This window comes from Ambystoma mexicanum, chromosome 8, assembly GCF_040938575.1.
Source record: "Ambystoma mexicanum isolate Mex_15411 chromosome 8, UKY_AmexF1_1, whole genome shotgun sequence".
Classification (NCBI taxonomy): domain Eukaryota; kingdom Metazoa; phylum Chordata; class Amphibia; order Caudata; family Ambystomatidae; genus Ambystoma; species Ambystoma mexicanum.
Genome location: NC_090929.1, coordinates 1694617278 through 1694639695, shown reverse-complemented (window position 1 = coordinate 1694639695; position 22418 = coordinate 1694617278).

Here is a 22418-nt window from a genome sequence, read left to right as displayed (position 1 = left end):
TAATTTTTTGTGTCTTTTGCCATTTTGTATACACCATTTGAAACTATAACTCTGACCAGCAGTGTACACACCACTCATTAAACCATGATTCATATTTCTTTTCGAGTTTCTACATTCTGCATTGTACTATGGGACATCCCTTGATATAACCTGAAACTCCTGAACTTGGGAACGTTGTTTGCCAATAGCTCTGTCCCGGATAGTTTCCCCCAAGGACTCAAACGAACACTTTAATTTGTGGCCTCTGAGCTATTTAACAGTTTGATCACGAGTTGAGCGGTAGCCCTGAAATGCGGTGCTAGGGGTGTTACAGCCGCATTTAAGGGTCCGCCCAATCTCGAGTAAGCACGCAGTGAAAATACCCATTTTCAGTGCAATTACCGCCAACGGTATTACCGCACAGTAATTGCGCCGAAAAATTCCCTGTTGGGTCCAATGGACCCAGTGAGGAATGGGGACCAACAGTTAGCGCCCAACTCGTGTTCCGGCGGTAATACAACCGGACGGGTGGGTGCTAACGCTAATAAAGTTGGGCGGTATCCCAGCCAGGATACCTCCCAACTTGTGATTAGGCCCAATATCTGAATTCCTTGTGAATTAGTAATTCTTTCTAATGCCTCCTTGTTGAGCTTAGGCATCACCAACCAGCCCATCTGGCTGTTACTCTCAACTTCGTGGTTCCAATCTTTGTTCAAATGCAAAAATTCATAACATTACGGAATAAAAAACAATCCAGTAATTGATGACTGTGGAACAGTATTGCTGATCTTGTATGCTACGGAATGCACCATTTTCCATTAAAGTTCCCAGAAAATCCCCAAGCAGAATCCGAAAGTACTCCTGAAAAACAGTGCTCCATTTCTTAACAATTTTACTGTCCTAACAATTGCACTAAATTTCTTTCAAATATTTTGCTCGAGAACCTGAAACCCTGGTAATGTTTATGTAGACCTACTATATTTCTGAACATATTGACCTGTCCTATGTGTCTAAAAATTTCCTACTGACAGCTCCATTTCTTCAACATTTGCTGTAAACCGCCATTTAATGTCAAATGGAGTTAAAGGCCCTGCAAATTTCTTTTACTAGAATAACACGTGGTCTAGATGGCTATGAAGTACTGCAAATTAAAATGTTCTATAAGCAGGCTTAACTTTATTACATTTCTAATTTGTGTTGCAATCGTTTGTCTACCAACTGGCCGCCGATATGTTCCGTCAACACACACCGATAGTGATAAACCTTTACCTTTCTTAAATAACAAGTCTTATGCATCTGTAGTAGGGATCTCTACTCAACCTGTGACAATTTATGTGATGTTCCCATTAGAGACATATTGCAAGATGTTAATACCAATACTGCCAAAATATCTGACATTGAAATTCAATTACAAAGTTTGCAGGCTGCTGATTGCTTAAAACATTATAATTGTTGTGTGGCCGCTCAGAGGCATGAAATGTCGATAGAACCAATTAGTGATGGCCCAAACAGTCCAACTCCATTGACTGATCTTATTGATCAAACTGAGAGTGTAAGTGCTTTGCATCATGAGACTCTGGGTTCTTTGTACGATATGCAGGACTGTGGTGCGTCCAGTGTCTATCTATCTCATAGAGCGTATCATTTAGAGCTTAGAGCCCTGAAGAGAAGAGTCAATAGAAAGAATAAACAAGCCATTGAAGGCAAAAAAACTAAAAAATCAAACATTGTCCAAAATTAATGGTCATAACTCTATAAAGAATCTCTGCAATATGTCTCATGAGGACGAGATGCTGGATTTAAACCAATTAAATGAGGAGTCCAAATCGCATTTACAACTCAAAGAAGTCGAGTCTCCTCCAAAGGCTAATTCTGACACCTCTCTTAAAACCCCAAAAAATAAAAATGCTGGCACGAAAATTTCCAGTCCAGTGGTAGCTATAGTAGTAGAGGGCCCGACGAATACCAAGTCAATCGATTCAATTAAGGTACACATTCTTCTCTTGACTAATTCAAATAGTGTCAAACAAAAGCACCTATCTAATGTTTTTCCAATTATAATTAATAAAAAAGGTTGGGACTCCAAGCTAACCAACGTGACACATTCAAACAGTGCCATAGAAACCCGTTCTCAGCTTAATGAAATGTCTGCAATTGCAGTAACATCTCAGGAAAATGCAACAATGAATCCAAATGAGCCAAAAACATCTATGTCCATCAAAGCACAAATCAATTATGTAATGACAATGATGTAGCAGTTGAGATAAGCTCACTCCTGAAATTCCAAACATCCATGGATGGGTGAGTAGCTCAATAATCAATGCAAAGTCCAGAATCAATCGCACATATATTCTTAACTCTTTTAATCAGATCCCCTCCCTCAGAATGTTAAACTCTGATAACATTGACGGGGTGACTTTGTCCCTTATTAACAACAATCAAATTATATTTTAATTCCACTCTCATATTATCACAAAACTGGTCTGGGAACATCGTTTAGATCTGATACAACTTGGGCTCAATCCTCATTTATTCAAATCTAAGGAAGAAGCACTCATATTTATAGCAACTCAGGAGATAGCTACGGAGAGCTGTAAAGGCAATACCTTAAATCCTGACAATGCTAAACCTTCCAATGAGGAGTTGATGGCTCAGTTTCCCTGATTTTCCAGTCCGGTAAAGGACTGGTCGTGGGTAGAACCCTTAATGAAAAACTTTTTATTGATTAAATATGCTAACATAAAACCGTAGCCAGGATGAAATTACATTTAAATCTTGGAACTCTTGTGGCTTCCTTAATTTAATCTCCTGGTTTAACTCGATGTACAAATATAATAAACCCTCAATCATTTTGTTTCAGGAGACTATGACGCTGCAACAATTCTACTTAAATGGTTACACTACCTACACACAACCGGCTATCGCTGCTCTCAGCGGTAGACCATTTGGCGGTTTAGCCATTCTTGTGGATAACAATATGAAAGCCCATAGAATGATGATTTACACTTCTGAAGAACTATTGGTTATAGAACTTATAACACATGTTGACAAAAATATCTGTTTCCTGATAATGTGTATATATTGGAATCCATTTAGGAAGTCCCAATCAACACGCTTTACGCAGCTTGATATAATACTAGAAGATGCTTTTCTTCACAATTCGAAATATGAGATAGTCTTAGGCGGTGATTTTAACTCCACTTGCACTAATTTCGATGCTCATAATCAATGCACATTAACTGTCGGTTGTGAATCCAATTCTATGCTTAGAGGTCGTAAATGGGCACAGTACTTATCTGAATGGTATATCCAAATTGCTGAGACAGAGGGAAAACAACTCAAGTATACTTGGCAAAGAGGGTTAAACAGTTCCTATATATATTATTTCTGTGTGTCGACTAGCAATGCTAGTGCTTGTGATCCTGGATTGGGCGATCACATGATAATCAACTTAAATGTACAGACGAAACATAACGTACATGCAATTGAGCCAGAATTGGCTCTCTTGGAAATTGAACGTCCATTAGTCTCTGTTCATTAGAACTCGCAATTATGTTGTGAGTTGACCTACATGGTCAGTAAAGAAATCCTGCTAGAAGCAGATGTATTATATCATGGAATGGACATCCAACAGGTAGAAGACCTGAATTATTCTATAATAAAACATTGGGCCTCATTACAAGTTTGGCAGTAGCCCTGCCGGTAAAACCGGCATGCTGCTGCCAAACTTGTGAAAAATTCCGGCACCCATGAATGGGCAATTACCAGGTCATTAAGGCCCTGCCAGACCCGGTAATTGCCCGTTTGCGGGCACCAGAATGAAATGCTCCCCATTCGCATTGAGCCCCATGGGGCTCAATGGGGGTGGTGAGGCCGGATGCAGCGGCACCATTCAGAATGGTGCTGGTGCATCCGACATGCTCTGCTCGCAGTTGCCGATACGCCTGCCAGGTCAGACCTGGCTGTTGGGAAGGCACCTGCGAGCAGAAGGTTCCATGTGTTAAAATCGGGGCAAAAATGGCTGTTTACACAAAATATTGTGACAAAAAGGCTGTGGTTTTGCCGTCGCAATCCATGTAAAGGATGTGGGGGAAACCCCCAGACCCATTATACCATTTAAAGCGGAGCGGGGCACACCCCCGCAAACCCCGCTCCCCTTTAATGGTATAATGGGGTACACCTTTTTTGTAAAGGCGAGATTTTTGCCGCGATTTTATTACTGCATACTGAGCAGAACTCGTAGTTTGACGGTCCGGTAACAACAGTACCGGCAAGCTTACCAGTACCGTTGTTACCGGACTGGCAAACTTATGAGGCCCATCATCTTAATAATTTGGCTAAAAAACAACTCAAATAGCTGTGGTCATATTCACACATTTAACTTGGACTGTGCAAATCTTAAAAGGAAGAAAAATAAACAGCTGAGGGAACTGAAACCATACGTGTTGACCTTAGCACAATATTCAAGTCTTAGAAAACAGATTTGCCAGACATATAAAAATAAAATCAAAATAATTAAAATAAAGATACACCTCCCAGACTATCAAAAAAAGATAAATAATCTGTCTAACCATAAGGGTAAAAATGTCTGGGCATTTATCAGAAGCTCTAATAGTACAGGTGCTGTCCCCATGAATTCCTCCATCTCTGCTGAATCATGTCAGAACTACATGACGCAAAAATATCAAATACCTTTTGACTACACTGATGTATTATTTAACAATTTTGACAGCTCATTAATGGGCCATTGTCCTTGGTCCCTGGTGGATGTTCAGTGGGCCATTTCTAAACTTAACTTTTCGAAAGCGGCAAGTCCTGATGGTATCTCATCTTGTGTACTCAAAGCTGACCTCCACATTTGAGCTTTAATATTAAAAGCCAAGTACGATTCCATCTTTAAATTAAAACAAATTCCTGAGTCTTGACTAATTTCTATTATCATACCCATCTATAAAAAGGTAATCCACTAGATCCTTCTAATTTTAGACCTATTGCTCTCATGGATGCCTCATCCTAAGTGTTTTCCATCTTTATTCTTAATGAACTTGACCGCTACCTCTGCGACCATGACATCTTATCTCGTTTCCAGGTAGGTTTTTGGAAGCATATGGCTACTGCGCTTAACACCACTATTCTCTCGCATATTTTGGAAACAACTAAGCCATCTGATAGTGGCCGGGTATATATGGCTTCCCTGGACATGACCTCTGCATTCGACCGTGTTATACGTAATCTCCTTTGGAACAAAATGACTGAATTGGGTATTCCCGCACAAATATTTCTTACATTTGCTATGCTTCACTGCAAAACATGTTACAAGGTGCGGATCGACCAAGAAGGGGTGGTAACGGATGCCATTCCCACTTTCACAGGAGCGAAACGAAGCTGTAATATGGCTTCTGTTCTTTTCAATCTCTATCTTTGTGACCTTAATGAGATCTGGCAAAATGAAAATCTCTATTCAGTCAGATTAGGCAAGCTCCTGCTTCATTGGCTGGCATTTGCTGACAATCTGATTTTTTTTTATAGAACCCCCTTTGGTTTACAGAATAAACTTTGAATATTTTCGATTTAGGCACAAAAATATCATTTGTAGTCGAATGCTAGCAAATCCAAGATTGTCATGTTTACCAACAGAAAGATTTGCTCTTTTAAATGGTCGATAGAAGGAACTAGAATTGAACGCACAACTGCTCTTAAGTATCTAGGTTATAACTTATGTGATATTTCCTCATTAGATATGTGGATGACCTCTCTAAATCAGAAAGTTAGACCGCTTTTATCACAGATGAAAATAATATACAGAAAGTACTGTACATTTTCAGTTATGCCAGTAATAGAATGTTAAATCATGACGGTTGAATCAATCTTATTATATGGCCTTGACATATGCTTGCTGGACATACACAAAACATTGGATCAAATTCAGGGCAGGATATGGAAAAAATCTCTGGGACTATCCAACTCACTCCCAAATTCTTTTTTGAGGCATGAACTTGGGTTAAGTTCTCTTTCATCTAGCTACCAATGGAGAATGATAATTAATTATTCGAAACCGATGAATCCACCTCATAATTCATTGTATGCAGATCTATCCCAGATGAATACCAATGCCTATCCAGCATTGATCGCACAAATTGATGTGAATATGAAAACACTCTTGAATCAAATAGACGTAAACATCCAAGACCTGTGTACACGTCCAGCATATGTTAAAAACAAACCTTGCGTATACGATTGGGCATGCATGATTGAGGCCATAAGTAGATATAGTTCATACATAGAATGTGCACGTTTTGTGAAAAAGAGAAAACCTTGCTCCTTGTATTTACTGTGCTTTCCATGTGAGAAAGCCTGATCTATGTTTATTAGATTCAAACTCAGCCAATTTCCAACTAACGACCAAATTCAGCATTGGCACTCTAAAAATGTTTTCAAGTCTTCTGGAATGTGTCATTTCTGTCTGTGTTGTGGCCAACCTGTTACTTTAAAACATCTAGTGATTTACTGTTCACACTTTGACAGTGTTAGAATGGCAGAATTTGGTAAACTAAACATAGGGGAAACCACCTTTAGGAGGGATTTCTTATGGATAAGATGCATGTGGGCTGAGAACAATTGTTTGGTTCTATCACTCACTCGTCTCTTGTGTATAATTAACGGTAAAATGCTTACGTTGGTGAGTGTGTAGTGCACAAAACAGTGTCTGGCCTTAAGAAAGTTTTGCTTGTATGAGTATTGAGCCTTAGAATTCAATTCATAGTTATGTCAGTCATCAGGGATTCATCATTTTGAAAAATGTGATTCTGATTGTCATTTTTGGAGGGATGTGTCTCCATCTGAATGTGTTTTTAATATATTTTAATATATATTATATTTCTCTATACTGGGTTTTGCACATTTGCCATTTTACACAAAAGGATTGGAGCAAAAACAATCTGATTTTAATCTGATTTACTCATTTGTTTTTAGTGGTTTTAAAAGTTTTATCAATTGTAATAATATAATGTAATGAAGTACTGTTTAATGTTTGTAAATGTTTGCGTATAAACCATATACAAATACAAATAAAAAAAGAGGTTCAGCGATGTGGTGGTGTAGAATGCTATGCAAGTGTTTCTTCAGAAAAGAGGAGAGCTAGGTTGGATTTGAATAGAGATAGTGTGGGAGTAGTGCGGAGAGGGAGAGGAAGAACATTCGAGAGTAAGTGAGCAAGGAGCAGCAGAGAGCAGAAACGAGAGGGGGTGCAAGAGGCACGAGAGGTGGCAGGCAGGTGAGCTAAGGATGATTGTAGGGGAGCGATTAGGTGTCATGATGCCTACCCCCGGGGACCCAGACCACGTCCAGCAACCCCAGAAGCAGGCATAAAGTTATCCTAAGCAAGCCCAACAACACCTGCTAGGGGCTATTTGGGTCCAGTCCTATGGCGCCAGGCTCATATGGAGAGTCAGTCCTGGCGCCATGGGTGCCAGGCTCATAGAGTAAAACTTACCTGATGCAGACCATGCTGCAATCTTACCTGATGCAGACCATGCTGCAAGAGCTCCAGGCCAAAGGAGGCTTGGAAGGGACTACTTTACTTAGGGACTATTTTTTTACTCGGGTGGGGCTGGGGAGGAATACTTACCTGGGACTACTTTGGAGGCTATTTAAACCATGCCCGAAGAGCAGTGCACGCTTCGCGTTATTCTGCATCGAGCAGCGTAACGCTCACCGTGCCTGCAAGTCTGCATCCAGTCTTCTGCCACGCCCGCCTCGAGTTTGGAGCTCCTAGAAAAAGGGAGAAAGAAGGAGAAAAGGTTAGAACAAGAGCAATACCTTTGATCCTTACCTGAATTCCCGATCCATCGCGCCTTCGAGCTGGAGGAAAGAAGTTATTTTATGCGTGTCGCCTCGCGTGCTGCAGCGCCGCGCTGAACTCACCGGCCGGGATGCTGCGGGCTTTATATCCGTTGCCACTGCACGTGCCGATGCACGTAAGTATAATGATCGTTGGCCGCTTTTAATGGCACCTCTAATAATGTCCTTTTTCTAGTTTTCAGGTGCCGGGATGCTGCGGTTGATGCGGCCGCTTCTGCGCTTGCAAAAACTGGTAAATTAAGATGAATGCGACTGCCTTCACCCGAACCCCTTTTTAATTATGTCCTTTGCCTTTCAGGTGCAGAGAAGCTGCCGAAGAGAAGGCCGCGGTTAGCTCCGTTGCAATCACGGATGGATCAGGTAAGCGGGCGCGGCTGCGAGCGAGTTACACTTTTCTAACCTTATGTTTATTCTTTGCAGGTTTTACCGGTGACTGGATTCCGGGATCTGGTAAGTATTGTTCTGTGTCTTTCTTCATCCACAGGTTGCTGCGCGGAAGCTGAAGATGACTCTGGACCTGGAATGCAGGAGCCGACTCGGTGAGCGTCCTGCTGCTGCTGCAGAATAACGCGAAGCACGTGTTTTCCATCGGGCGTGGTTTAAATAGCAGAGAAGTGCTTCCAGTGTGTGTTCTTCCACCGGTTCCACCCAGGTAAGAAAAGAGTTCCTGAATGGAGGGAATAGTTCCTCCCAGCCCTGATGGCTGGGGACTTCAACCAGACTGGATTGTTCTGGGTAAATATGCAGCATGGTCTGCCTCAGGTAAGTCCATCCAAGCATTATTACACTGTTTATCAATATGAGCCCGGCGCCTATGGCGCCGGGACTGAAATCCTTCATGAGCCTGGCGCCAAAGGCGCCAGGACATGGTCCAAAGGGCCCCTGTAGGGGTCTGCTGGGTCCGGAGTAGTGGAAGACGGGTCTGCTTCCGAGGGCGCTGGGCCAGTCCTGGCTCCTCGGGAGTAGCGCCCATGACAGCGCTCACCTCTGTCTGAAAATAAGTGATGTTACTCACTAAGACTTGTCTAATAAGTAATTAGGTTTGTATATATATATATATATATATATATAATAGTGAGTGTGTGCTGAATTTACTTACCTCTTTGTGCTAGTGTAATTTACAAGTGTGTCTTTAAATAAATAATTATATACTTTTACACCCAAGCTCTGGTCAATGTTTGCTTGTGCTACTGTATCCCTGTACCTATTGTGTATACTCTATATACTGCCTAACTCATCTTGAGAGAAGTCTGACTGCTCAGCCACACCTACCAGGTAAATCTGGGTGTTGCAGACTGCTACCAATTGGGTTTACTGCCAAACACCTGTAGTCATAAATCTTTTAAAGTGGTCCCTAAGGGAACTGCACAGGTTTCTGCCTAACACTGGTGTACAGCGGTGGGATTCGTATCGAGTATACATTTTAGTGTGCTTATAGATACCTTAGTGCAACTAACCACAAAGCTTAGCACTAAATAAGTATTTTCTAAAACATGTCAACTATGGAAAGCTATAGTCAAGAGGCTCTTGCTACAAAAACTGCTGATTGTTTAAGAGTTCTCTGTATGCATAAGAATCCCCTGACTAAAGGCAAGAAAATGGAGCTAATAGAAAGGTTGTTAGCAAACCAAAGTCTGGATGGTGGTTCAGAGGAACCAACCACTCCAGCAACTGTAGATAACAGCAATGCTATTGATATGAATGCTAGTATTGATAACTTTGGTTCAGAAGCAGAAGAGGAGGGAGAAGATGTTAGAGTTGTCTCCCCTGGGCCTCTACCTGCCCTGCCAGCTGTACCTACTGGACCTTTACCAGGTCCCACACTTAATCCTCAATATATGGAACTAGAAAAAATGAAGCTTGAATTAGAATTCAAAAGAATTAGTGCTCAAACAGAACAACGGCGCCAAGAACTAAGGCTCAGAGAAATGGAGCTCAACCATGAGCTAGAAATGAAAAAATTGTCTGTGGAAAGTGCTTCTCTCTCCGAATCCTCTAGGAGTTCCAGTCCCAAAAGACCCCGGATGCCTAAGGAGTTGGTGGGTATGTATGAGCCTAAGCTGGATGTGTTGGATTGGTTGAGTTTGTTTGAATATAATCATGGGCTCCAGAACATTACAGGAAATGAGTTACTTTCCTGGTTGTTCTCTAGGCTCCCCCCTGTTGCAACTGATGTGGTAATGGAGTTGGGGGAGGAGGATAAGAAGGATTATCAATGTGTGAAACTAGCTTTGATAGGGATTGGGAAGACCCCTTCACAGTACCTTAAGAGGTTTAGGACCCTTCAAAAGAATGATGGTACCACTTGGGCTACCTGGGTGAGTGAGTGTTTCAAAAACTTAGAGGGATGGATTAAAGGTTACAAGGTGAACACTTATGAGGGAATGAGAAATCTTGTAATGTTGGAGTTAATTTATGATGCCTGCTCTCCTGAGCTCAGACAGCACTTGGCTGATTCAAAGGATTAGATCCTAGAAAGCTAGCTAAGGCTGCCGACTTGTGGGTTGCCAACAGAGCTACTCACAAGGATTCAGGGATCACTCAGAAAAAGGATGAGGGAAAGCAGGCACCAAAAGGGAACCAAGAGATGTCTAATACCTCCCAACCCAAAGAAGGCCCCAAACAACAAAATACCCAGGGTAAGTCCTAGGGAAAACCACAACAGGCTAGTGTACGTTCTGGTCACAAACCAGAAGGAGGTCAGGCCAAGCCACCCTTCCAGAGAGCGTTTGGAACATGCTATCTCTGTGGGGCAACTTGTCACCCGCAGGCGTTCCGACTGGCGGCTTCTTCCGCGCTGGGTTTTGGGACGTAGGTACAGGAGGTACTAGTCCCTCCTTTGTGTCCGTTACTTTTTCCTCCTTGTAGCGCGGTCCGCTGGAAGTATATCTTTTCTCCCGGCCCAGCGGTCCCTGCGTTGCAACTATCCTTTGGAAGCTCTCGCTCTTCCGTGTTTCTTCGCTCCTGCCTCGCTCTGTCCAGGCTTCTGTCACTCGTGCCCTCCAGCGAGTGTTCCTCTTACCTTCTCTCCCCTCCAGTTTTTCTCTGCTGCCGCCGCGCCTCAGCAGTTACTGTTTCTCTTCTTTGCGGCCCTGTCCCCACGGATAGGCGCCGCCCCTTTCCCTTCGCTTTTCTTTTCTCTCTCCGCCACTTGTCTGGCGCTTTTCTCCATTGCCTACTTCTCCTCCGGTCTTCGCCCTGTTTGTTGCATTGGCTGGTGGGTGTTCCGTTGGAGCCCTGTCCTCCGGCTCCCCACTGCAGGACTCCCCTGTTACGCTGCAGTGTTGCCTTCAGTTACTCATACGGATCCAGTCTATTACCTACCTCCTACTCATCTTAAAGTCTACTTTCTGCTGGAACTACGCCTTCCGTGCTACAGACCAGAGGAGTCCAAGGGTTTTTCCCCATTCCGGGTTTTTCCCCTATTTCGGCTTGGTTCCGGAAGGGAGGTCCTCGGACAGCTGTTCTCCTCAGCGGTCACGGTGGCCTCCCTCCGTGACAAGCAAGCTCATCGGAAAAAGGAGAGGGATTATCTACTTCGACGGTGTCTGCAGGACCCCGACAGCAATTCCGGCAGTTCAGGTGAGGAGAGCTCGACAGAAGGGGGAGAAAAGGGAAACCAGGCACTTAAACTGTCACACAACTGACCACATCAAAGGAGATCCCAGATGTAAGGGTACACCTACAGGGATCAGCACAGTCTCCTTAGCCTTCACTCCTGAGGAGGAAGTCCAAATGGCTAGTGCTCCCTTTGAAGTCTTTGCTGAAGAACCTTGGAGTCTTCAAGCAAGTGTAACCGTAGAGTCCATGGGTCTGGTTAGTGATCAGAATAGGAGTGTGTACAACTCCATACCAGAATAAAGTTTATTATATGGACAGTGTCCTTGTCAATGGCCAGGATACTCCTGCCAGGCGAGACTCTGGGACCAGCAGAACAGTAGTAGGTGAAAGCCTTTTCAGGCCTGAGGATGTTGCTAAGGCACCCAAAGGTCCCACTAAGATGTCTGGAGGACCTGTGCAAATGGTTCCAAATCTACCAGCCCTCATTCAGTGTAATGGCATGACAGTGTTGATTCCTGTCAGTGTTCAGGCTGAGCTGTCTGGGAGAGTCCTGTTGGGGATTGATCTAAGAACTCTAGGAGTAGTATCCAGTACCCCCAGACCTCCCAGTATGGAGACCCAGAACCAAACCAAATTGGCTAGAGAAGCCACCTTAAGGAACCACTCTAAGCCTGTGGGAACCTCTACTGAGAACCCCACTACAACACCTGGTGTTGGTAAGTTGACCTCTGACCCAGGCAAATTTCAGGCTAAAATGTTAAGAACATGGGAGCCCCAACCATGCTCCATCATTGTTCCCCCAGTTTTAGAGACTGGGACTCCCCCTGCTTCTGAGGAAGAGGTGGATAGGCCTACTGGAACCCTAACTAGGCCTAAGAGAACTAGTACTTCTCAGTGCTGGTGGAAAACCAGAAAAGAAAGGTCTAAGGCCAAAAACCTTCAGACTGTTCGACCTTCCACAGAAGACTCCAACCCAATTCCTAGTGTTAAGGGGGAAACTCCTAAAGTAGGTAAAGGTTCATCTAAGAGGAAGGAGAAGCATGTACCTTGCTTATCTCCATCCCCTCCAACCAAGAGGCCTAAAACCCAACCTTCTCCCAACAGAGAGGTGGTGAGGACCTCTGGAGGCCCCTCTAGATCTAAGGGAATCCTTTATAAGGACCCCTTGAAAAATCCTAACACAGGTTCAGAAGTTGTAACAACTTCTGAGGGACTGGCCAACCAGATCCCCTATAACTTTAAAAAGACTGATGTTCCTCAAAGGGTTTGTAGGTCATATAGCTTACAAAGGAAAACCTTTTACTCTACCACTGGACATAAGTTAGGGTGTCACCACCAAAATGCTGATGATCTCTCTAGGATGTATGTCATCGACTAGAGGTATGAGATTCATTCAGGAGTGGATTAAATCCTCCTGTCCCTTAGTCTGGGGGGCGAGTGTTAGGGAGAATTCTCTGTAAAGGCTAATTTCCCAAACCTAGTGAGTCCCCCAGCAGCTTTGCTGGATTTTTGGGGCTTATTATTTTCTCCTGCTAAGAGTGAGACTCTTTTCCTCCCACTCTTAGACATGATTTGAGGTGTTTGTTTGCCTTTGTATGTGTTTTATGGGCTATGGGGTCCTTTACCCCATAGGGCTTCATGTGTTTTTGGTATATGGGTTACACAGCACCCTCCGTGCCGTAACCCAGGGGTGTCGTAGCGACCCCCAAACATAGACTCCATACCCTGGGACTGACTACTGTCTCCCAGGGCATGTAAAGTCACCATTGGCTTTACTAGTCTCTAATTGTGAACAGAACCAGTACAAACCATCCTATTGTGCACGTACTGGTCGGGGCAATTTGATTGCCCCGGGGTCTATTGTTCGAGGGGGCACTGTCCAGTCCCCCCCGACCGAGTTTTGGCTGGTGGCAGTGGATACTACTTTTTATATTCAACTGCAAATATATTCCTATGGGATTGTCCCATTGTTCGAGGCTACCACTTTTTAAAATAGCCTCGAACATACCGCCGGTTTATGAAATTAATATAAATTCACTGGTTGGTATTTTTTGCCGAAACTTGGTTCCAAAATGGCGTTTGTGTTCACTTCTGTGACTCCAACCCAAGTCGAGCCCTTTGTTCCACTTTTTGGCGGGCTTCTCCACAGAAGCCTCCAAAAGTGGTGCCACTCTGTCTGGGTACCACAGGGGGTATGGGAGGGGGTTTAGGCACCCTGGACTGAATTGCTGCGGTAACTCAAGTCGCCCGGCTCACCACTTAGCATGTTTGAGTGACAGCTAGGCTTAATGAATGGGGGTTTTCTGCATAAAAGCAGGGCTTTGGGGACTAGAACTTCAGAAGTCGCCACAGGACCTAAAGAATCCGAGGAGGGAGAAGCCGAGCCGACCTGCAACGACGACACCACCGGTGGAGCCCTGCTGAACCGTCTCACCACTTTTCCCGACGACAGAGGAGATCTCCAGTCCGGAGAGTCTTCTTCCTTTGACTGGTGGGGATAACCAGTTTGCCCTTCTTTTCGCCTTCCTGGACCATCTCGTGGCTGCCTTGCCCGTGCCAAGCACCCCGGCAACCGGAATACCACGGTTTACCACTACCGCGAAGAAAAGGGTGGTACCTTGTAACCGGGAAACTCTGCGGCTGGTTTCTTCCCTGGCAGCGCAACGATCTTCAGCTTTCCTCCACGTCGAGACCTCCTCTTCCTCTGGACGAAACACCGACTTGCACCCGCTGCCAGGAACAACTGCCCCCGCTGGAGCGTTCTTCCCATTTTCAGGTACTGTGTCCCACCTGGCTTCCCTTGCGACAGATCCTTCAGGGTGACAGTAAATGCTCAACTTTCTAACCTGGGTTGGCCTGGGGCACGTTAACTAACTTTTCCTGACTTGATCTCAATCTTTTTGTTAACAATCTACAAAGACTCTTTGGGCATAACCACTGTGTGATCCTGGACACATTGCGCTTGCTCTCTCTAAGCGTGGGCCTGGCATTTGAACTTCCTTGCTCTCCAGTAGACTTTGCCTAACCTGCCTCACTGTGGTTCTTTGAAAAGTATTGAAATTGTGTGCTTTCATAACTTTGCCTTTTCCCTCCCTTTTTAATAACTTATTAGAGTACCATCTTATGTTAAGTGCTCACCTCTGTCTGAAAATAAGTGGTGTTTCACACTAAGACTTGTCTAGTAAGTAATTAGGGTTGTATATATATAATAGTGACCGTGTGTTGAATTTACTTACCTCTTTGTGTGCTAGTGTAATTTACAAGTGTGTGTTTAAATAAATAATTATATACTTTTACACCCAAGCTCTGGTCAGTGTTTGCTTGTTCTACTGTATCCCTGTACCTATTGTGTATACTCTATATACTGCCTAACTCATCTTGAGTTAAGTCTGACTGCTCAGCCACAGCTACCAGGTAAATCTGGGTGATGCAGACTGCTACCAATTGGGTTTACTGCCAAACACCTGTAGTCCTAAATCTTTTGCAGTGGTCCCAGAGGGAACTGCCCAGGTTTCTGCCTAACAGGGGGCACACAAAGGGTTAGCCCAGAGGAGAAGGCTAAGAATCTCATCAGGGTTAGTGGTGGCAAATGAAGACATTTCTGCAGGAGAGGAGGCTAGAGATGGTGGAAAAAAGTGAGCAGGTGGGGGCGATAGATGGTAATTTGCAAGGGGATTTTGAATGTTGGAGATTTTTTTTAACAAAGTAGAGAGCTAGATCAGGAGATGTAGGAGAGTTTAGGAGGTCAGAGTATTGAGCTGGGAGATTTTTGGAGGCACCTACATTGAGCGGTTTGAGACAAAATGAGAGAGCGCTAGAAGTCACTTTTGTTAGAGTCGAGATCAGAGGAGCAGTTTTGAAGAGCAGTCAAATAGAGATCCGAAGAGTGTTGAGATCTTTGTCACGTATGAAGGTTTTTCCTCATTGTTGTTTTCAGGGTGCGGATTGTAGGCGTGCCGGGGAGGGTTTAGGAGCGAAGCTAGTTAGAGGGAAGTGAGAGGAGAAGGGGGCGTTAAGAGCAATGTTAAAATTAGTGAAGTATTTACCAATGGATAGAACGGTCAATTTGGCATTGGAGGAGTGAGAGTGGTGAAGGTTAGAGAGATAGATAGGACATTTGGAGGAGGGAAACATGCGTTTGGTAAGGGAAGTGGTAAATGGTTAGAGTGGGATAGGAGCAGGAGTGAGGATTGAGGCAAAGACGATGGAATGATCAGAAGGAGAAGGAGCGGTGGAGATATTAGAGGCAGAGAGCTGTGAGAAGATGAGAATAAGTTCAAGGGAGTTACCATTTGAATGGTTGGGTAGAGAGTGGACCGAAGAGAGCGACTGGTTAAGGAGAAGAGAGCTAAAGGCTGGATAGAGGAGTGGACAGAGAGGAGAGGTTAAAGTCAACAGTGACAATGAGGTGATGATAGAGAGGAAGGGTGTCAATTAGTTGGGCAAGGTAGGCAATAAAATTGACCAGCTGGACCAGGTGGTCGATAGAGAGATGTAGTATGAATGCCATAGGGAGCAGTGATTGTGGAGATAGTGTATTCAAAATGGCGGGACATAGTGGAGCAGGAGAGAAAGGAAGTTTGGAAGATGCAAACATCCTACACCACCAACCCTACCAACTGGGTGTTTATATTGCGCATAGGTGTAGGCAGGGTCCTGGAGGCAGCAAGGGTTGCAGCGTCTGAGGGCACAATACAGGTCTGTAAGGCTAATGAAGTCAAGAGAGATATAATGGGATACAAGGAAGTCAGAGGTAAATGAGGTTTTGTTACAGACAGATTGTGCATTCCAAAAATAAATGAAAAGGGAGTGAAATGTAGAAGCATACTGATGTTGAGTCTGCAAAGTAGAGAGGTGCTGGGGGCATTTGCAAGAAGAGGAAGGGTGATGAAAGATAGGGAAGTTTTGTGAATAGCGAGAGTAGGTGAGCGAGAAGAGGGGTGGCGTCGAAGAAAAGAGAGGTAGATATAAGAAGAGAGTTGAAATGGTTTTGAGTAGAGGAGAATGAAGAAAGACGTGAAGAGAAAACAAAAGATAGTCATTGCAGTGCATGGTGAGGGTGGGGCTGAGCAAAGATGTAATTGGTACTTACAAGCAGGTAGGAGTCACAGCATAGCAATAGCCCAAAAGCAAAGAGTGAAGAGGCTGGAGTCAAGTCTGGAGGTTGGCCCATAGCTGGATTCCCTGTCCTGGGTCGACCAGGGCTGAGTGCCACAAGCAAGCAGTCAAGTACTGGAAATGGTGAGGAGCATCCAATGGCGGGAAAGGGAGATGGGACCACCACCATGTGGCTATAGAACAGTGCCAACCTGGAGATAGAGTCATGGCCCAGTCCCCGTGTTCGTCACTTGATGGTTTTGCAGGTGCATTATGAGAACATCTGCAAGAACTACAAAAATCCAACCTGCAGTCTTTAGCTTTGGCAATCGTGTATTTACATTTGGTTTTGGGTGTGTGTGTCAGTCAAGAGATAAAGACAAGGAGCAGACCACGAACCACTGCTTACCCTGAATGTGCAGAACCATGGGTGGTGGCTCGGGCAGCAAACTCCTGACATGGGGATAGTGGTGATCACACACACAGAACAGAGATAGCCATGGCAAAATCAAGCAGGGTTTGTTGTGATAGTTGAATGGTTGATTGAATGAGTGACAGTTGTACGGATGATCAGAAGGAGTTGGGAATATTTTGTTCTCCTGTCAATGTAGACATGTATTGATAATAGATCCCTAATGAAAACGTGTTCTATATAAAAATGGACTATTGAAGAACTAATGTACTGAGCAACAGATTGTCTATGGGACAAAGATGTCCAAGTAAAAAGCATTTTTAGAATTGTGTTTGAAATAAGATAAACAATGTATTTTATTGAAATGTATTTTATAAAAAAACAAATTGATATTTTTGATAAAAATTGGTTTTAGTATATTGTAATTTAATAAATAATAATACATACAACTGGGCTGAAACAAAAGGTGCTTGAGAAGCAAGGGACCCTGTAAACAGAATTGTTGTATTGTTGAAGCTCAAGCACCCACTATAGCTCTGTTATGTTAAGGTGATTAGAAGATGGTGGAAGAGGAAAGAAAGTGGTGGTGAATAGTAAGGTCCAGAGGCAAAATCCAGAAATGTTCAAGCAAAGATGACCAGAAACTAGAGGGTGTGCCTAGCGGTGGAAAGCAGAACCAGTAGGGCCCATGTTCTGGAGAAGCCAAGTCCCTGGCTTGAGGCAAAGGGTGTTAAGGCCTAAGCCTACATATCTGTGATGCCATAGGAATCAGTGGATTTCTGATAGAAGGCAAGATGCCCCCTGGCTCTCTTGGTTTATATCTCCTGTTACCTTGTTCTCCCAAATGTCCTGGAAAGCCCTGACTCTGTCCCTTCCCCTGACTTGCTGTTGGGTGGAAGAACCATATAAGGTCTAGTGGGGAAGTTCAGGCCAGACTGGCTGGAGCCTTCCCAGTGACTTATGTTGTGGACCTGTATGAAACGAGAGTGTGACCAATATGCATTACTTGTTATGGGTGTCTGGTTTCTGTGTGTGTGACACAAGCAATGAGACAGCCTGCCTGATCCCAACATGAATGCAGTGTAGTGTGCTGAAAGGCTTGGTGCTTGCCCCAATCCACATTCCTTTTTATGGGTGTCTGGGTAGAGTGAATGGCCTGAATGCCTGTCAGCCTGATTGGCTTCCTGTCTGAATGAATGCGCTTCTGTGTGAATGGCTGACTGAGTCTATCTCAGCCAGAGTGAATGAGGGACAGATGTGCATATCTGGGGACCTCTCACTTAACTATTTGTTCAGAAGCTGAAGTCGAAACTTGAAGCTGATTCTTGAAGCCCAGCTGGAGGAGAAGATTGCGGCTGCATTTCCTTTGATGTAATCCAAAAGCTGTCGAGTCTGTTGAGGACTGATCCAAGAGAGGACCTGGCTAGGAGACCTCTCCCCGAGCTACGAGGGACCATCGTGCAAAGACTGCTGCTCTTCATTGAAGCACCCTGGAAATCAGTTCTGTGAGTCTGACGTCCAGAGAAAGAGACCGCCGAGAATCCCGAAGAGAGCGTCTGGACATCGAGGGATGTCTAAGTCCATTGGCGTCGACCGGATTCTGAAGATTTCCGTGACCGCTGGAAGCCAAGCCAAATGGTGTTGGCCAGAAGCGGGGACACCTTGACAGGTGCTGCTCGACGCCCTAAAACGAGAAAGCTCCACCTTTCCTAAGAACATTTGAAAGAGGGCTCTGTTGCAATCACCGTCGGCCACTTTGTCCCACCGGAGAAAGTCGAGGTCGCCAGCTACCAAGAAAAGTCCACCGGAAGGTTTCCCGTCACCAGAAGCCGACAAAGATGTCCCAAGGACAGTGGCGGAGTGAAGATCCGAGGTTCAGCCCATGGTTCAGTCCTGATCGCTGAAGCTATCGCAAGGGACGTGCTGCGGCTGCAGCACCGACAGGTCAGAGGACCCCTGCCGGGCCTGCATCCATCACCACCAAAGGTTTTTCAAGTCCACAGAGTCTTATTTGCGACACCGAACATTTTGCATCGAGGCTTACTGCACGCCTCAACTTCCGAGGACTTCCACCATTGAGGAAACGATCGATCGTCGAAGAGCACCGCAAAGTCGAAGCTGCTGTATCGCTGCCAGTGTTCCACTTTTCCTTGAAGTTCTTCATGCCCAGTGGCTCCTGCTTTAAAGGGGGTCAACCCTCGAAGGATATCATCAAAGAACTGCCAAAGAAACTTGCCCACTTCAGGAGCATTGGGGTTAATGAACTTTTTAACCAAGGAGCAAGGCATATTGAGCATTTAAGGACTGGGCTTGCTAATTATTTTATTACAGGTTGCCTAGGTGGGGGGATCCCCAATCACAATTTTGTTTCTCTCTTCAAACATAGCATTCTGCCATTGCTTAACCTTGACCTGCCTCTCTAATTCTATGCTGATACACTTTACTGAATGATTTGTATGCTCTGATATAACTGCCAACAGTTGATGCATTTTAAAGGACTCTAAATTCTAGGTGTGGTGCCACATATAATTGCACAGATTTATCATTGTAGTATTACCAGAGTACAAAGTGTGTTATTGAAATGTGTATATATATCGGAACCTTATTATATAAAGAGTTGTATTAGCACATAACATAGTGTGTGGACATTCCTTTGTGGGTGCTTGGGGACTCACTGTACTTAAGAACCGGCCCACATCACCCCCTGAGAGCTTAAGCCTTATTTGCTCATCCATAGCTACCATATAGAAAAACCTGGCTGGGGTGCTTTGTGCCCCTACCCTGCCATATAGGGGGCAGAAGTACAGATACCCCCTTCAGTCTTTACACTGGTGGCAGCAGTGGGATGCTAATTGTTTTAAGAATCAGTGTGTAGCCTTGCTACTTACAAAATAGCCACACTTTGTTAATTTGGGATTTAGTTGTGTATACTGGTAAAACTACATTGCAAACAATGGAATCTATTGCAAATGGCAAATTGACAAGGATGAGCTTAGAGGCTATCCAGAGTACCTGTGAAGCCAGGGAGTTAGACTTTGCAGACAGGGCAGCTATAAGCTCAGTCTAGGGCTGAGCTTATACCTGCCCTTGTGGACTACCAGACTGAGGGTGATACTCTTGATGACGGGGGGTATAGAACCACTGAGGACCATACCCCTGGGGTTATTACTGAATCTTTTTCTGGGATTGTCACCTCTGTTCCTAAACCCATCACTGCTCTTCAGGGGAACGGGGCCTGAAGATTTAAGTTTTAAAATTGGAGCTACAAAGGGAACAGGTAGCCTTTCAATACAAAAAGTTGGAAACCGAAACTGAGTTAAAAAAGGAGGAACCGGCACAACGAGTAGCACTCAAGGATAGGGTCACTGAACATCAAAGACTCCAAAAATAGACTAGTTGGGAGTGTCAGGTCTCATGCCACTAAATGGATGAAAGATTTGGTGAATGTGTATGTGGAGAAGTCGGATATTCTCCAATGGTTGGAAGACTTTGAGATGGCTTGGGCAATCAATGACTGGTTATGACTGCATTCTGAAGTTGAGTGTGGGTGAAAGGGGCCAGTATGAGTTCATGGAAGCTGCCTTCATTGCCAAGTTTGGCAAGACACCTACCCAATACCTTAAAAGGGTCAGGGAATATAAAAAAAGAGAGAATGTGTCTTGGGTTGACTGGGTGAGTGCTGCGCATAATAACATGATGGGGTGGATTGATGGATACAAGGTGAAAACTTTTGTTGAATTGTCCCACCTTTTGAGCATTTTTCGGAAGCTTATTCACCAGAGCTGTGTCAGTACATTGCTGACAAGAACGTTTTGGATCCCTTTAAGCTGGCCCGGCTGGCTGACAAGTGGGTCTCCCACCAGGTGTCCCCTAAGGATCCCAGTGGGAAGGACAAGGCCAAAGAGAAAGGGACCTCTTAGAAGCCTGAGGAGTCCCATAAGCACCCAGAGACGAATACGCCTAAACATCCCTCTCCAAAGACCCAAATATCTAGTGGGGATAAGTCTCATGGGGGTGGGAGCAAGAGTAGCAGTTCTCCTGCTGCAAAGCAGGCACCCAGTGGATCCAGTACAGTACTCTGCATTCCTGGCACTTGTTGGGACTCTGGGGCTCTGGACCACAGGAAGGATGACCCCAAGTGTAAAGGTAAACCACTTGGAGTCCAGACGGTCAGCCTTGCTTCATGACTAAGGTGGAGGCCACTGTCCTCCCCTCCTCTCCAGGAATCACCTTTGGTGCTCCTGCAGAGATTTCCCTGCTGTCCCTTGGGGGCAGTGACCAGTACTCAGAAGTACTTGCTACCATTCTACAGAATACCTGCCAATTTTTGCAAAGTGTCCTGCTAAATGGCCAGCCTTCCACTGGATTGATAGACACTGGGGCAAGGATGACAGTGGTGGACAGGGCCCTGCTCATGCCAGCGGGGTATGTAGGTGCTCCTCTAAGAACTACCAGGTTAGCTGGTGGGCATCCCAAATTATCCCATGTGCCCCTGGTCACCATACAGATTGAGGACAAGACAGCAAAGCTTCCCATCCTGATTCAGGACAATGTGCCTGCCCACATATTGTTGGGGAATGACTTAGTGGAGTTGGGGTTGATCTCTGATGGGCTACCCCTGACTGCTGCTGCAGTCACTAGGTCTCAGGTCAACCAGGATCTGACTTATAGTCAGTAACCCACACCAAAGGGGAGACCAAAGGCAAAGCGGAAGAGCAAAAGGACCACCTCTGTGAAGGTGGCTCCTTCTCTTACTGCTGTTTCAGCAACATCCACTGGGATCCAAGCTCCTGATGGACAACAGTGGCAACCCTACACTCAACTCTTGAAGGTGAAGAGCCAGAAGACCCTCCTAGGGAGAGGTACTCAACCCAGAGCATCACCGTGACCTTCAATGCCTGTTGGCTGAAGGTGGGCCCTCCAGGGGAGACTTCTGTAAGGATCAAAGAGAGTGCCACTTTCTCGGGGGTCTAAGGAAACAGGCCCAGGCACACAATGAGGTGCCTAGGTCATTTAAGATCTATTGGGAGGGTGAGCTCCTTTACAGTGAGCCCACTCAGCCTGAACCTGGTGCAGTCAAGAGGTTGGTTGTACCCCAGGTATACAGGCCCTCACTGTTGCTGTTGGCACACAAGGTGCCCTTAGCTGACCATCCTGGCACCAAGAAGACTAAACAGATGCTTTCAGCCCACTGCTATTGACCCCGAATGAAAGTAGAAATGGGAGTCCACTGCAAGACCTGGCCAACGTGTCAGTTGTCTGGAAAAAATGGAGGCAGTGTCATTGCCCCACTGCAGCCTTTGCCAGTGGTTGGAACGCGATTTGAGAGGGTAGGCATTAAAATTGTTGGTCCCCTTGACCCTCCCACATCCGTTGGACACAGGTTCATCCTGGTACTGTTGATCATGCCACCAGGTACCCTGAGGCTATACCCCTTTGGACCATAACTGCCAAGGTGGTTGCCAGAGCTATCCTGGATATTTTTACCAGAGTTTGTTTCCCTAAAGAG